Here is a 14,198-nt window from a genome sequence, read left to right as displayed (position 1 = left end):
AAAGCCCTTCTTACATCAGTGGATGTCACAAAGTGCTGTACAGAAACCAAGCCTAAAAACCCAAACAGCAAGCAATGCAGGTGTAGAGGCACGGTGGCTAGGAAAAACTCCCTAGAAAGGCCAGAACCTAGGAAGAAACCTAGAGAGGAACCAGGCTATGAGGGGTGGCCAGTCCTCTTCTGGCTGTGTCCCAGGTGGAGATTATAACAGAACATGGCCAAGATGTTAAAATGTTCATAAATGACTAGCATGGTCAACTAATAATAATCACAGTAGTTGTCGAGGGTGCAACAGGTCAGCACCTCAGGAGTAAATGTCAGTTGGCTTTTCATAGCCGATCATTCAGAGTATCTCTACTGCTTCTGCTGTCTCTAGAGAGTTGAAAACAGCAGGTCTGGGACAGGTAGCACGTCTGGTGAACAGGTCAGGGTTCCATAGCCGCAGGCAGAACAGTTGAAACTGGAGCAGCAGCACGGCCAGGTGGACTGGGAACAGCAAGGGGTCATCAGGCCAGTTAGCCCTGAGGCAGGGTCCTAGGGCTCAGGTCCTCCGAGGGAGAGAGAGAAAGAAATAGAGAAAGAAAGAGAGAACGAGAGAAAGAAAGAGAGAAAAATAGAGAAAGAGAAAGAAAGAGTTCGTGGCGTGGGAGCTGGTACCGGGCCCGGTGCAGGAGACTGGAGGGACTGCACACTCCCCTACAAGCGCAGGATGGTTGCCAGCACACTGTCCATGGCGATACCGAGTCTGGAGAGACAGTCCTCGTGGTGCTGTACTGTCCCTACACTGGTCGGCAGCTCGGCCTTTCCTGCTGTCTCCATTTTTCGGGTCGGTTATTCTGTCGCTCTGGTCTAAAGGATTTGGAGACAGGTGCAGGAATACACAATAGGGGTTTTTAATACACCCAAAACAAACACATATACAAAAACACTGGGCTGTACCCTAACAAAAGAGTGAGGGTAAACGTTGTTGAACGTCACGCGGGACAATACGTGTAATACACAATACATAAAGCACGCAGCATAACAGCTGAACCAACGCATAGGTACTCACACGACCAAAAGACATGGAAACAATAACCGACAAAGACAGAGGGAACAGAGGGCACATATATAACATACTAATCAGGGGAAATGGGAACTAGGTTTGTGTAATCAGACAAGACAGTCCGGGGTGATGATAATGAATCCTGTTCAGTGAAGCCTAGAAAGCCGGTGACGTAGACCTCCGGAACTGGTGAACAGAATGAGCAGCAGTACTGGGGGGATCCGTGACAATTACCTTCAAATAACTTATAATTTTCGTTCTCAGAATGTTAATAAAAACTTTACATTTTACCGGTCAGGAAACATATGGCTTCGTTCTGTCGTGTCTTTGGCATCATTTAATTGAAGACTTATTTTATTAAATCTCTGTAATTATTATTACGTGATTAAACTAATCATGTAAATGCAATTAACTAGGAAGTCGGGGCTCCAAGGAAAATCTTCATATTACAAAGTTATAATTTTCCTAATATAACTTTTCAGATATTTTAATATCTGATCAGTTAGTCTTCTAATTAATGAATTATTCTTTACCTCACGTTAGTCTCATTCCAAACATCATAAATTGTTGGTTATCTGCACGAACCCAGCCTTTACTATGAATCATCCATACACCAATTGTCTTAATCATTTATTTACTAACTAACTAAATAATCACAGAAATGCATAAACAAACAACACAGTAGATATGGTTACAAGGAAATGATAGGGGAGGTTCCCTAGTGGGCTAAGCCGATATGACGGCTTGGCGGACAAAGAGAAGTGGGTGTGGACTGAGAAGAGCGGGAAAGACAAAAATGAGTCACTACACAGTTGATAATTATATTAATGAAATGCTAATCCTTTGCACATGAATGCTCACTCAATCGGGAATAATTGCAATCAAAATATATATACGCCCAGTGTGTCGTTGTGATCTCTGTTGGAATCGTCAGTCCTTCTGTTGGAAAGTTCATCCGAGCGTCTCTCTGCTTGCCTGAAGTCTTTCGAGGTTAGGATAGATACTTCAGAGTACCATTCAGAAATGTACTTATAGAATAGATGTTTCGGCGGTTGTCGGTCTTTGCATCTCTGGTTGAAATAATTTCTAGCTGCAGACTAGCAATTAGTATCTAAGATTTGCTCTTATTCTGCCAGGATCGATAGTCTCAGAGTTTAACCATTTCCAGCCGTGTAGCCAATGCTCCACATGGTATGGTAAGGAATTCAACAACCATTATAACCTTAGCTTATACTGAGGTTTTTGTGGTCTAAACTCAACCTGTGCCCCCTCAGCTGACTGAGGTATGCGTTGTCTGAAGAGGATTTCTTCAGTTGGGGTTTTTATTCGTAACAGTAGAAAAGGGCTGTTCCATGACGCCAGATCATGTCTGTGCTCATGGGGGCGGGCCAATGACTTAGTTAAACTTTAAAGGGAATACAATTCTCTCACATTAACATCATTACATCATTTCACAAATAGTTTCATTTTTACTCGTTCATTTTATACAGTAATTAGACGCAAACCTCATAACGGAGGCACCTGTATAAACAGAGTTATGGTAATGTGGCTGTATTGTCTTCCATGAGGTCACAAACATGAAACAAAACGGACCGGGTCGTAGCTAGCTTCTCCACCAACCGTTTACACATTCTCCAAAACATGGATATTGTTCAGTTCTCAAGTTCTGTGATGTAGAAGACGTTCCCTTTGTTCTACTGTGAAACTCTCTCTCTCTATACTGCATGGCCAGGAGGAGAGAGTCTCCTCCAGGAATTTACAACCTGAGATAACAGAACCTGGGTATAGGAGGGAGAGAGAGGGGAATGCCATGCTCTATACCCAGAAAGGGCCACGTCATGACAGTTCCCAGAACCAATGGGAAACCAAAAACGTGCGTTCCCACAACTTCCAAGGAGCCAAATGTGCTAGCTGGGGAGACAAAAATGGACAAGGTCTGGACAGCACTTGTGCCAGTTGATTTAAATTGGGTATTTGTCATTACTCAAACTCAGAACTTCTTGCTAAAAGGCTAATTAAATTTTACTCTGCCTAAAGTTCCTGCCAGTCTTTCATTCGTTTTGTGATTTGATTTTAGTCTATAGTCTTTATCCTTGCAGTGAAGCACTTTAGGAGAATTTTAGTGCAAGCTCTGTTTTTGTTCTTGTGGTGTTGTTGTTGACCTTGCAGTTTCTTCAGCCTCACACTCCTCGCCTTTGGTCTTTTTTCATACTTTATTTGTATATGTGGTAAACTCTGCCTTAAATATTCCCTTTTCTTCCCACAAACTGCCAGTGACAGTTTTGTGACACATTCACAGAGGAATAAAGCTTTAAATGGCACAGTAAACCATTACCAAAAGTGAATGTTCCACGTCGGTTTTAAAGCCACTATATACGGCGAACTTATGTAGAATATGAAGGATTGTAAGTCTTGTTTGAATGATCAATGCTTGATTGTTAAGTGTCTATTGCACGTAAAACAATTATTGATCTAATCACTCAGTGTTGCTTGGCATCTAGCGAGGTTGGCCTCTCACTGCCTCTCTCTGTGCAGCTGGTAAATCCTAGCTGGAGACATGGGAGATCAGTCAGCCTGGAGATTTACACCTGACATGCTCTTAAACCCCCTGGCCTAACACTGAGGGTGGCAGAGGGCTTGGTGCCAAACACCAGGCCTACCCAGACCCACAGAGCAATTTAACTGCTGTGTTTGACAGGTTTTATAGGTGCATCAGGCTCAGGCTGAGACTGATGCTGGGGCGCCGCACTGAGCGAGGACACAAGCAAAAGAGGGCATTGATTGACCAATTCACTAGAACACACTTTTGAAAGGGTGTCAAAACGCCATAACTTACAGCTGCTCTCTGAAGGCCTTTCCCTAAGGTGGCATTCAGGCTAAAGTACTATAGTACAGTGCTGGGAGGGGAGACCATGTTGATCGTATTAAAATCAGGGGCATTTCATAGTGTATTTTATGATACTATTAGCATGTCACAACTACTCTGAACTAGACGGGTATATGGCTGTATCAGTATTGTCTGGCTGCTGACTCAGGATAGGTCGATGCCTCTGAGTGTTCAAATGTCACTGGTGCTCAGTGGCTAATTATGAAAGAAACATAGGATATATTATTTATTTGTTTATTCGTTCCGTTCTATTGAAGCAAGATGACTTAATGACATCCCACAGCTATTCATCTTTAGACATACCTCTGAGCGACTTTGTCAGCAAGCCACCCAGAGAGTGCGAGCCGGAACCTGACATTTGACTAATTGCTCTCATTTGAGAATAATCACTGCTCTGATGTATTGGCGATGCACAGCAGCAACAACACAACACACAGGAAGGATCCCCTGTCAGGCTGGTGACCTGCTTCACTCCCTGAATACAAGAGAAACGGCTAAAACCACCAAATTACACCAATAAAAAACTGCATTAATTAGATAGGAAAAGAGCAGAAGAGGTTAATAGAATGGAAGGGGGCCCTGCTGGTGGCCCCCCAGGTTGGCAGTAATTATTGCAATCATTGGTTATTTCAGGGAGATTCTCATTGGAGCCCTGCATTGTCTCTGTGTATCAATGAAGGGCAAGGCTAATCCATACAACAATCATTTATCTCCCTGTAACACCTGCTATTGCAGAATACTCAGTTATACCATCACCCTTCTTTCTCTCCTTCTCTGTCCTAGCCCTGTTTGAGTGACTCTTACCTGTCCTTGGCCCCCTGTCGATCACGTTATGTTTGATGAAGACCTCAATGATGGGCCTCCAGAACTGGAATGGAGGACACATTAAAGTTAGAGGAGGCAATAAAATAAATGATGTACTACAAAGAGGGGGGTACAGGAAAACATTTCAAGTAAGAGATGGGGAAAGCCCTCTCCTTGAAGGTGAACATAAGGGCCACTTGGGGAGTGCCTTGTACATAGCATCTGTCTTCATCATCATTTAACTGTTGTTTGCTGGTTTTACAAAACTGTCAACAACGCTCTGGCCTCCTGGCCTTTACCTGTAAATGCCATGAAAATGCTGACAGTCTGCCAAAGCAGAGCTCCCAGGAAAGAACTGCTGCCTGCGTCTTCTTAGAATTCTACAGTGCTTTGTCAGAATTAGAGTTGCCTACCTGCACTTACTATAGCTGCTGCTGCACTTAGCTGGTCTGGGCATTTATATTCTGGAGTTATCTATAACCATGGGCCTATTGAAAATTAATTTAGTAGTGGTTTTCTGTTAGTGAAATTGACTGTGTATTTAGGTCATCCAGGTTCCACTCTTTCTCATTCAGGCCTAATACATGAAGTTACTGGAACACATTACCAGACCACCATATATTTGTTTGAGTGTCATCCATTTCTCCATCTCCTACAGTATGTTATTTAAAGTCAAGGACGTTCCATGGGGACTGTGTGTCTGTTCTTTGTTGCAGTTGTACTGTTTTTTTATGATGTCATCATGAAACTGTCGCCCGGCTGCTGAATATAACATTATGCCTGATTTCTGAACAATTTCATGCAATATATAACTTGTATGGCTGGATCATTTGAGCAGGTGCTGGGTTTTCATCAGTTGCAATCGTCTTTCTCCCTCTACAGGAAATGGCTTCTGCAAATGACTCCCCACTTTTCTCTCTTACTTGCTTATCCTGAATCGTAAATGCACTGTATGTGATTTTTTGGAATCGTCAGTCAGAAAAGGTACTATTAACTTCCAACAAGAAAGAAATTATACCGGTACAGTAAATGTATTTATGACAATCAATTGATTACTTGCAGATGTACTATTCAGAAAGAAACTGAAGTCAATACCTATCAGAAATGAATTGCATATTGCTTTGAGCCCATTTCATTGGGTATTATACAGTATTAAGTTGATTTTGGGTTAACACTTTACTTGACACCTATAGCGTCATAACATGCTATGACACGGTCATAATCATGTCATAATGTGTCATAACAGCTGACTTAACTGTCATAACCTGTCATAATATGGCCACAACACTGTCCTGACACATATATGTATACCTGTTGTGACATATACTGCATTATTTTATGGCTGGTTATACAGTGACACCTACATAGTTCCGTTTCTGAGGTGTATTTGTTCGGTCCTTTGTTTTGTGGCTCTACTGCTCTGCTGATGCAGTCCATCTGATTGAGTTCTGTTGGATGGGTTTTAGGTTCTGGGTCCAACATACTGTAGTGATGAGGCTGAGAGAAGCATGGTTGGGGAACCTTGTTTTTTGGAGCTCGGACTCTCCACTCCCCAATGCCAACTGTTGTTCTGCCATTCCACCACTGAGCTGAAATAACACTTAGTAACCTTCTTCACTTATTTTTCTATTTTGTTGTTTGTTCTGCATAAGTCACAATTTAAATCTTTCTCATTTTTTTTATGGACGGGGTTTAAATGATTGTGTGCCAATTTAGTAGAATTGTAATCTCTCCCCCATCGCCACCACCACTACCACCACAGCCCCGCTCCATGTCCTTCATCACCTGTGAAGGTCTAATCTTATCTGTGGCTGCTCCATGGCTGTTCATTAATCATTCCGAGAGCCCGTGGCCTTGTCCAGCTCCCCATCCCCATATAAGCTCTGACTGGGCTGGTTGCAGGGAGCCCTCCATGTATGGATCCAGTGCCACATTGTGCCTGTCGGACACATGCCCACCTCCCCACCTGGTTTCTCCCCGATATGGGTTCTCTGTATGCCAACCCTGTGCCTGTGGTTATCAATCCAAAGACCCTTCCTTGGTTCCATTTAATGCGCTGCTGCAGCCCTTATCCGATCAGTATGTAGTATTTTCCAAGATACGGGCCTATGCCACTTTATATAGGAAAATTACCTGCTACACGGGCAGCTGTCTGATAGTAAGAGGTCTTAAGTTGAAAGCTTTCCCTCTTTCCAAGGCTTTTCTTCCAAACTGTAGGCAATATCATACAATGATATATGAATTGGATATAGTTAAGGGGCTCTGAATTTGATGGCTGCTCGCTGACACATTGCAGTGTCTTTGTTCTTGTTGGACCAACATTGCAGTCTCAATAATTGTCTTCTCACTGGTGAGGAGGGAAGACGTGAGTCGTGCGGTGACTGAGTGCCAAATTCAAAGATGTCACAAATTGGAATGGGTGGGCGGCAGAGGAGGATGGAGGATGGAGGGAGGACGGAACATAAATAGTTTGTTCTGGAAGCAGCAGGAAAGTTATGACACAGAGATTAAACAAATCGACCCTCAGTATCCCCAGCCGTTAGCCAATCTATAGTAATCAGTGTGACTGTATTGAGTTCTCCACTTCATAGACCCTTACCAATCAGCAAAGAAAACACAGATCTGTCATCCATTTTCTTCAAGGGATCTTTAGAGAGAGAGAAAGTGTGTGTGTGTGTGTGTGTGTGTGTGTGTGTGTGTGTGTGTGTGTGTGTGTGTGTGTGTGTGTGTGTGTGTGTGTGTGTGTGTGTGTGTGTGTGTGTGTGTGTGTGTGTGTGTGTGTAATGTTACTAGGGTGGCAAGGTAGCCTAGCGGTTAGAGCATTGGGCCAGTAACGAAAAGGTCGCTAGTTTGCATCTCCGAGCTGACAAGGTGAAAAATCTGTCGATATTCCCTTCAGCAAGATACTTAACCCTAATTGCTCCAGGGTTACTGTTGATAATGGCTGGCTGTGTCCCCACATTTTGAGGGTGTCTCAGGGCGTGTTGGAATATGAAAAAAAACACCTTTCCAATTGACACATCTATAATACACACTTCTACATGTGAAATAGGACAAATATAAGCACCCACTAAATTTGTATTTTTAAGATCTACAGTAATCACAAAAGTATCACAACCTATTCAGATTGTCGTAAAATGGTAACGTCAACTATTTGCATAGTGATACATGGAGTACATTTGTCTTACATCAGTGTAACAGTGCTAATTTGTGAGCTTGTGGTGATCATTGAAACAGAAACAGTGCCCTCTGGGCAGTGATTAGAGCATTGATCAGGGTGCTGCCTGGCTCTAAGATTGATCTGCTGGTGACGTCAAATCAAATCCTATGACTCACGCGCACACACACACACACACGCACACACACATAGTATTGCTATAACTCCTCACATTCATTAAACACCACCACAAAACAACCTCACCTGCTTGTCCAGTAAGCATTGGCATCAGTGTGCTTACATTCTTTAACCTTTGGATGCCTCTCCAGTTTGTCCAACAGAGGACCAGGGACGATGAAATGCCCTATTACAAATAAATAATGAGCCTACTGGCAAGAGAAACATTCCTAATGTTTTGTCCAAATATCTAGCATTCATCGTCAATGATAATGTATTCCGCTCCAGTGCCAACCGACTATATACTTGCAGCCAGGGGTGATTTTATCATGGATATGATTAATAAAAGACTGGAAGTTCAAATTCCCTCCATATAAATGAAATGCCTTGGGGCTGTATAGGCATCACAATAAGGACTTAGTTTGTTTTGGACTGATTGATGCTTTTTCTGCGTACCGCTCCAGCTTTGTTTGTTTATGGTAATGAGTGTGATGACCTGTTGGTGTTCCGTCTAGCAGTGAAATGGCCGCCAATGCTGAGGGAGTCATCCATTGATCTCTGTTCAATGCATCTTTCTCATAGACAGACACAGACTGTTTCCTGGATTAACAGAGCAAGACGGAATGAGAATGTGAAAGCGTGCCACAAGACAAGTGCGTCCCTGCTGCTTAGATAATTTATACATGATTCCATCCTCTCCATTTTGTCTCAGCATCACATTTGAAATGATCGTTTCACCGATTAAAGAGGCTAATTTCATTTCTCACTCATCACCAAGATGTCTATGCCCGTTGCCATGTGGGTTTGAAATGTATCCTGACCTAAAGGAGAGGTTTTCCATTGAGAGAAACTGCTGTGTTTATACTGTATGCTGTGGTTATCACCTTCCTTTAGTGAAGTGCTTATCAGCTGATATTGGGTTTAGAGTAAAGACATAGGCCAACACTGTATGCACCTCTAATTTTCTCAGTCAAAACCACAACCAAAATCGCTGTACGTGTGTAAGCTTGGACAATATGCATTCTTGCTGGACTCAGACTAACTGATAAATATTTTTGCATTGCGTTATTCAATTGCTCATTTTTGACCTTACCTTGCAGTCACTCAAAGTTTTCTCAGCCGATTCACCAAATACAGGGAGGGCACTTGTATGCAATATAATGAATTAATAGATAATTATTTAAATTAACTTTTTGTCAGAGTGTATTATAATGGGTAACCATTTTAAAATAGCATGATATTGTTTCCCTTATCTTTGATTATTACGCTGCATTACTCAGTCTGTTTCTTGTTGCAAACTAAAGTTCAACTTTCACTTGTTCACCAGCACACCACTGAGACTAGAGGCATGACCATGTTTCTCATATCAGGGTGTCACGGCTTCTGCCGAAGTCGGTCCCTCTCCTTGTTCGGGCAGCGTTCGGCGGTCGACGTCACCGGCCTTCTAGCCACCGCCGATCCACTTTTCATTTCCATTTATTTTGTCTTTGTTTTACACACCTGATTTCAATCCTACAATTACTTGTTCATTTTTTTACCCTCTGTTCCCCCCATGTTCTTTTGTGAGTGATTGTTTATTGTATTTTCGGTCTGTTATGGTGTGCGTGTATTTGTTACTTTCTATGTTTGACATTTTGAGTAAAAGTACGTTGATTGATATCTGCTGTCCTGCGCCTTACTCTCTACACCAGCTACACATAGGACCCATTACACAGGGGACCAGTCAAGATACTGTGCTTCACAGAGCAAAATATTTGGTTTTGTCTCAGGCTATGCTTCCTTTACTCCAGCCTACAGATCAATAATCTGCCTTTCTTTACTAGGAAACCAAGATGGCGCCGATAGAGATGGCAACTTCACTTCAAGTCTTTAGGAAACTGTGCAGTATTTAGTTTTTTTATGTATTATTTCTTACGTTGATAGCCCAGAAAACCTTAAGTGCTATTACATACAGCCGGGAAGAACTATTGGATATCAGAGAGACGTCAACTTGCCAGCACAACCAGCACTACGACCAGGAATACGACCTTCCCAAAGCGGATCCTTTGTCTGCACCTCCCAGGGCATTTGAACTGATTCCAGAGGCCGACCCAAAACAACGCCGCCGGAGGAGGAGAGGGTGCAGTAGCGGTCTTCTAGTGAGGCTTCGGATGCGAACACACCACCCACCGCTTCCGAGTATATTATTCGCTAATGTCCAGTCCCTAGTTTCCAAAGTTGACGAAACTAGGGCAAGAGATACTTTCCAAAGAGATATTCGGGATTGTAGCATACTCTGTTTCACGGAGACATGGCTAGCTGGGGACATGCTGTCGGAGTCCATACATCCAACTGGATTTTCAGTACAATGGGAATTCCTCACAATCAAAGCCAACCATATTATCTCCCAAGAGAACTCTCCTCGGTTATCGTCACAGCCGTGTATATCCCCCCGCAAGTGGAAACCAAGACGGCCATCAAGGAACTTCACTGGACTTTATGCAAACGGGAAACCATATATCCTGAGGCTGCATTTATTGTAGCTGGGGATTTTAACAAAGCTAATCTGAGAACAAGGCGACCTAAATTCTATCAGCATATCGATTGCAGTATGCGAGCGAGTAACACACTCGACCACTGCTACTCTAACTTCCAGGATGCATACAAGGCCCTGCCCCGCCCTCCTTTTGTCAAATCTGACCATGACTCCATCTTGCTGCTCCCCTCCTATAGGCAGAGACTAAAACAGGAAGCACCCATGCTTAGGTCTATCCAACGCTGGTCTGACCAATCGGATTCCACGCTCCAAGATTGCTTCAATCACGTGGACCGGGATATGTTCTGGGTAGCCTCAGACAATAACATTGACGTATACGCTGACTCGGTGTGCGAGTTTATAAGGAAGTGTATAGGATATGTACCCACTGTTACTATTACAACCTTCCCTAACCAGAAACCGTGGATTGATGGCAGCATTCACGCAAAACTGAAAGCACGTACCACCGCATTTAATCATGGCAAGGCGACTGGAAACATGGCCGAATACAAACAGTGTAGTTATTCAATCAAACAAGCAAAGCATCAGTATAGAGACAAAGTGGAGTCGCAATTCAACGGCTCAAACGCGAGACGTATGTGGCAGGGTCTACAGACAATCACGGACAACAAAAAGAAAACCAGCCCCGTCGCAGACATCGACATCTTGCTCCCAGAGAAATTAAAGAAGTTCTTTGCGCACTTTGTGGACAATACAGTGCCACCGACAAGTCCTGCTACCAAAGACTGTGGGCTCTCCTTCTCCGTGGCCGATGTGAGTAAAACATTAAAACTTTTTAATCCTCGCAAGGCCGCCAGCCCAGACGGAATCACGAGCCGCGTCCTCAGAGCATGCGCAGACCAGCTGGCTGGTGTGTTTACGGACATGTTCAATCAATCCCTATTCCAGTCTGCTATCCCCACATGCTTCAAGATGGCCACCATTGTTCATGTTCCCAAGAAAGCTAAGGTAATTGAACTAAATGACTATCGCCCCGTAGCACTCACTTCTGTCATCATGAAGTGCTTTGAGAGACTAGTCAAGGATCATATCACCTCCATCCTACTTGTCACCCTAGACCCACTCCAATTTTCTTACCGCCCCAATAGGTCCACAGACGATGCAATCGCCATCACACTGAACACTGCCCTATCCCATCTGGACAAGTGGAATACCTATGTAAGAATGCTGTTCATTGACTACAGCTCCACATTCAACACCATAGTACCCTCCAAGCTCATCATTAAGCTTGAGACCCTGGGTCTCGACCCCGCCCTGTGCAACTGGATCCTGGACTTCCTGACGGGCCGCCCCCAGGTGGTGAAGGTAGGAAACAACATCTCCACTCCTCTGATCCTAAACACTGGGGCCCCACAAGGGTGCATTCTCAGTCCTCTCCTATACTCCCTGTTCACCCAAGACTGCATGGCCATGCACGCCTCCAACTCAATCATCAAGTTTGCAGATGACACTACAGTGGCAGGCTTGATTACCAACAACGACGAGATAGCCTACAGGGAGGAGGTGAGGGCCCTCGGAGTGTGGTGTCAGGAAAATAACCTCTCACTCAATCTCAGCAAAACAAAAGAGATGATCGTGGACTTCAGGAAACAGCAAAGGGAGCACCCCTCATCAACATCAACAGGACAGCAGTGGAGAAGGTGGAACGTTTTAAGTTCCTCGATGTACATATCACCGACAAACTGAAATGGTCCACGCACACAGACAGTGTGGTGAAGAACGCGCAACAGCGACTGTGGGCGGTGCAGTTGCCTCAGGAGGCTGAAAAAATGTGGCTTGTCACCAAAAACCCTCACTAACCTTTACAGGTGCACAATTGAGAGCATCCTGTCGGGCTGTTTTGCCGCCTGGTATCGCAACTGCACCGCCCTCAACCACAGGGCTCTCCAGAGGGTGGTGCAGTCTGCAAACTACCTGCCCTCCAGGACACCTACAACACCCGATGTCACAGGAAGGCAAAGGACAACAACCACCCGAGGCACTACCTGTTCCCCCCGCTTCCAGCGGGGTCGGTACAACTGCATCAAAGCTGGGACAGAAAAATTGAAAAACAACTTTTATCTCAAGGCCATCAGATTGTTGAACAGCCACCACTAGCACAGAGAGACAGCTGCCTACCTACAGACTTGATATCATTGGCCACTTTAATAAATGGAACACCTGTCACTTTAATAATGCCACTTTAAGTATGTTTACATATCTCGCATTACTGATCTCATATGTCTATACAGTATACTGTATACTACACTATCTATTCTATCCTATCTATTGCATCTTAGCCACTCTGTCACTGTTTTGTTGTGGAATTTGTTAGATATTAGGTTTTGTTGTGGAATTGTTAGATATTACCTGTTAGACACTGCTGCACTTTCATATCTAGAAGCATAAACATTTCGCTACACTCACAATAACATCTGCTAACCATGTGTATGTGACCAATAACATTTGATTTTATTTGATTTGAAAACATTATAGATGTGTTCATTATGTGTGTTTTAACAAAATCCCTTTACAAAAAGATATTGAGATGTAAAATATGTGATAAATATATGGAATGTGTAGTCAAGGATAGTCCTTGAAAGAGTCCAATCCTGATTATGTGTGTGTTCTCTTCTGTACTATAACCTGGGGTCCAGGGCAGTTGGGGGCCTATGGACAGTAATAGATCTGTATCTGGGAGGAGAGTTCTCTCTGGCCATCCTCAGAGACATGAGTCAGCACCTGGTGATTAGAGGGGAAATGATTGTGTTCCGAGGGTTGATTAACAACAATCTAGCAGCACATTTTCTTTGTGAGGTCAGCCCTTTACCCTCTCCTGCATTCTCCAATGCATTCACTCTCCCACCTCTCTTTCTTCCTCTCTCTCCTCGCCCCTTTCTCTCTCTCTCCATCTCTCTCTTTCTCTCTGTCTGCACCCACTCTTTCACGTCCGGCCACACATTTCTTAAATGCCAATCTCTTTCTTGAAGGCTGTGTCTGTCCATGTCTGCCACTAATAGCAGAGGAAATAGATGGAGGTCTAACTGAGTTTTTGTTGTGGGCCCCCAGGAGCAGGGTCTGCCTGCTCAGCAGAGAGACCTCTCACAGCACTCTCTCAATCAGCCTTATTGATCAGCACTGCTATTGGCATAATCCCTGTGAATAAAATGCTGCTCTATTGAGTCCAAATCCCTACTGGGATTCAGAATGGAGAGACATAACCTTTTGCATCTTGGCTTTGTGCACTTCTATTCAAGTCCTCACCAGTAACAACCTTGCTCCCTTGCAGAGAGGAACGGATAGATAAAGTGGAAATGTGTCGCAATGTGGAGTTGGAGCACAGAATCTCGCAAAAATACCTGTTTTTCTTATTACTTTCCACAACTACAGTTTCAGCAGCAGACCAAGAGATAAATTATTGAAATTATTAATAAAATCAAGGGCAGGTCAAACCGTGTTTTTCTGGGCCTTGACTCACTTATGATGACATCAAAGAGAGAAGGCTTGACTTGTGCATCTAGATACACTCCCTGTTGTTACACCAGGAACCCCCTTGACATTTGAAATAATTGGAAGATGAAAAAGACAATGTTTATACAGATTCTCAGTGTACA

The sequence above is a fragment of the Salvelinus namaycush genome, chromosome 1, assembly GCF_016432855.1.
Source record: "Salvelinus namaycush isolate Seneca chromosome 1, SaNama_1.0, whole genome shotgun sequence".
NCBI lineage: Eukaryota > Metazoa > Chordata > Actinopteri > Salmoniformes > Salmonidae > Salvelinus > Salvelinus namaycush.
The sequence above is the reverse complement of the archived record's forward strand: the minus strand, read 5'-3'. Positions refer to the sequence as shown.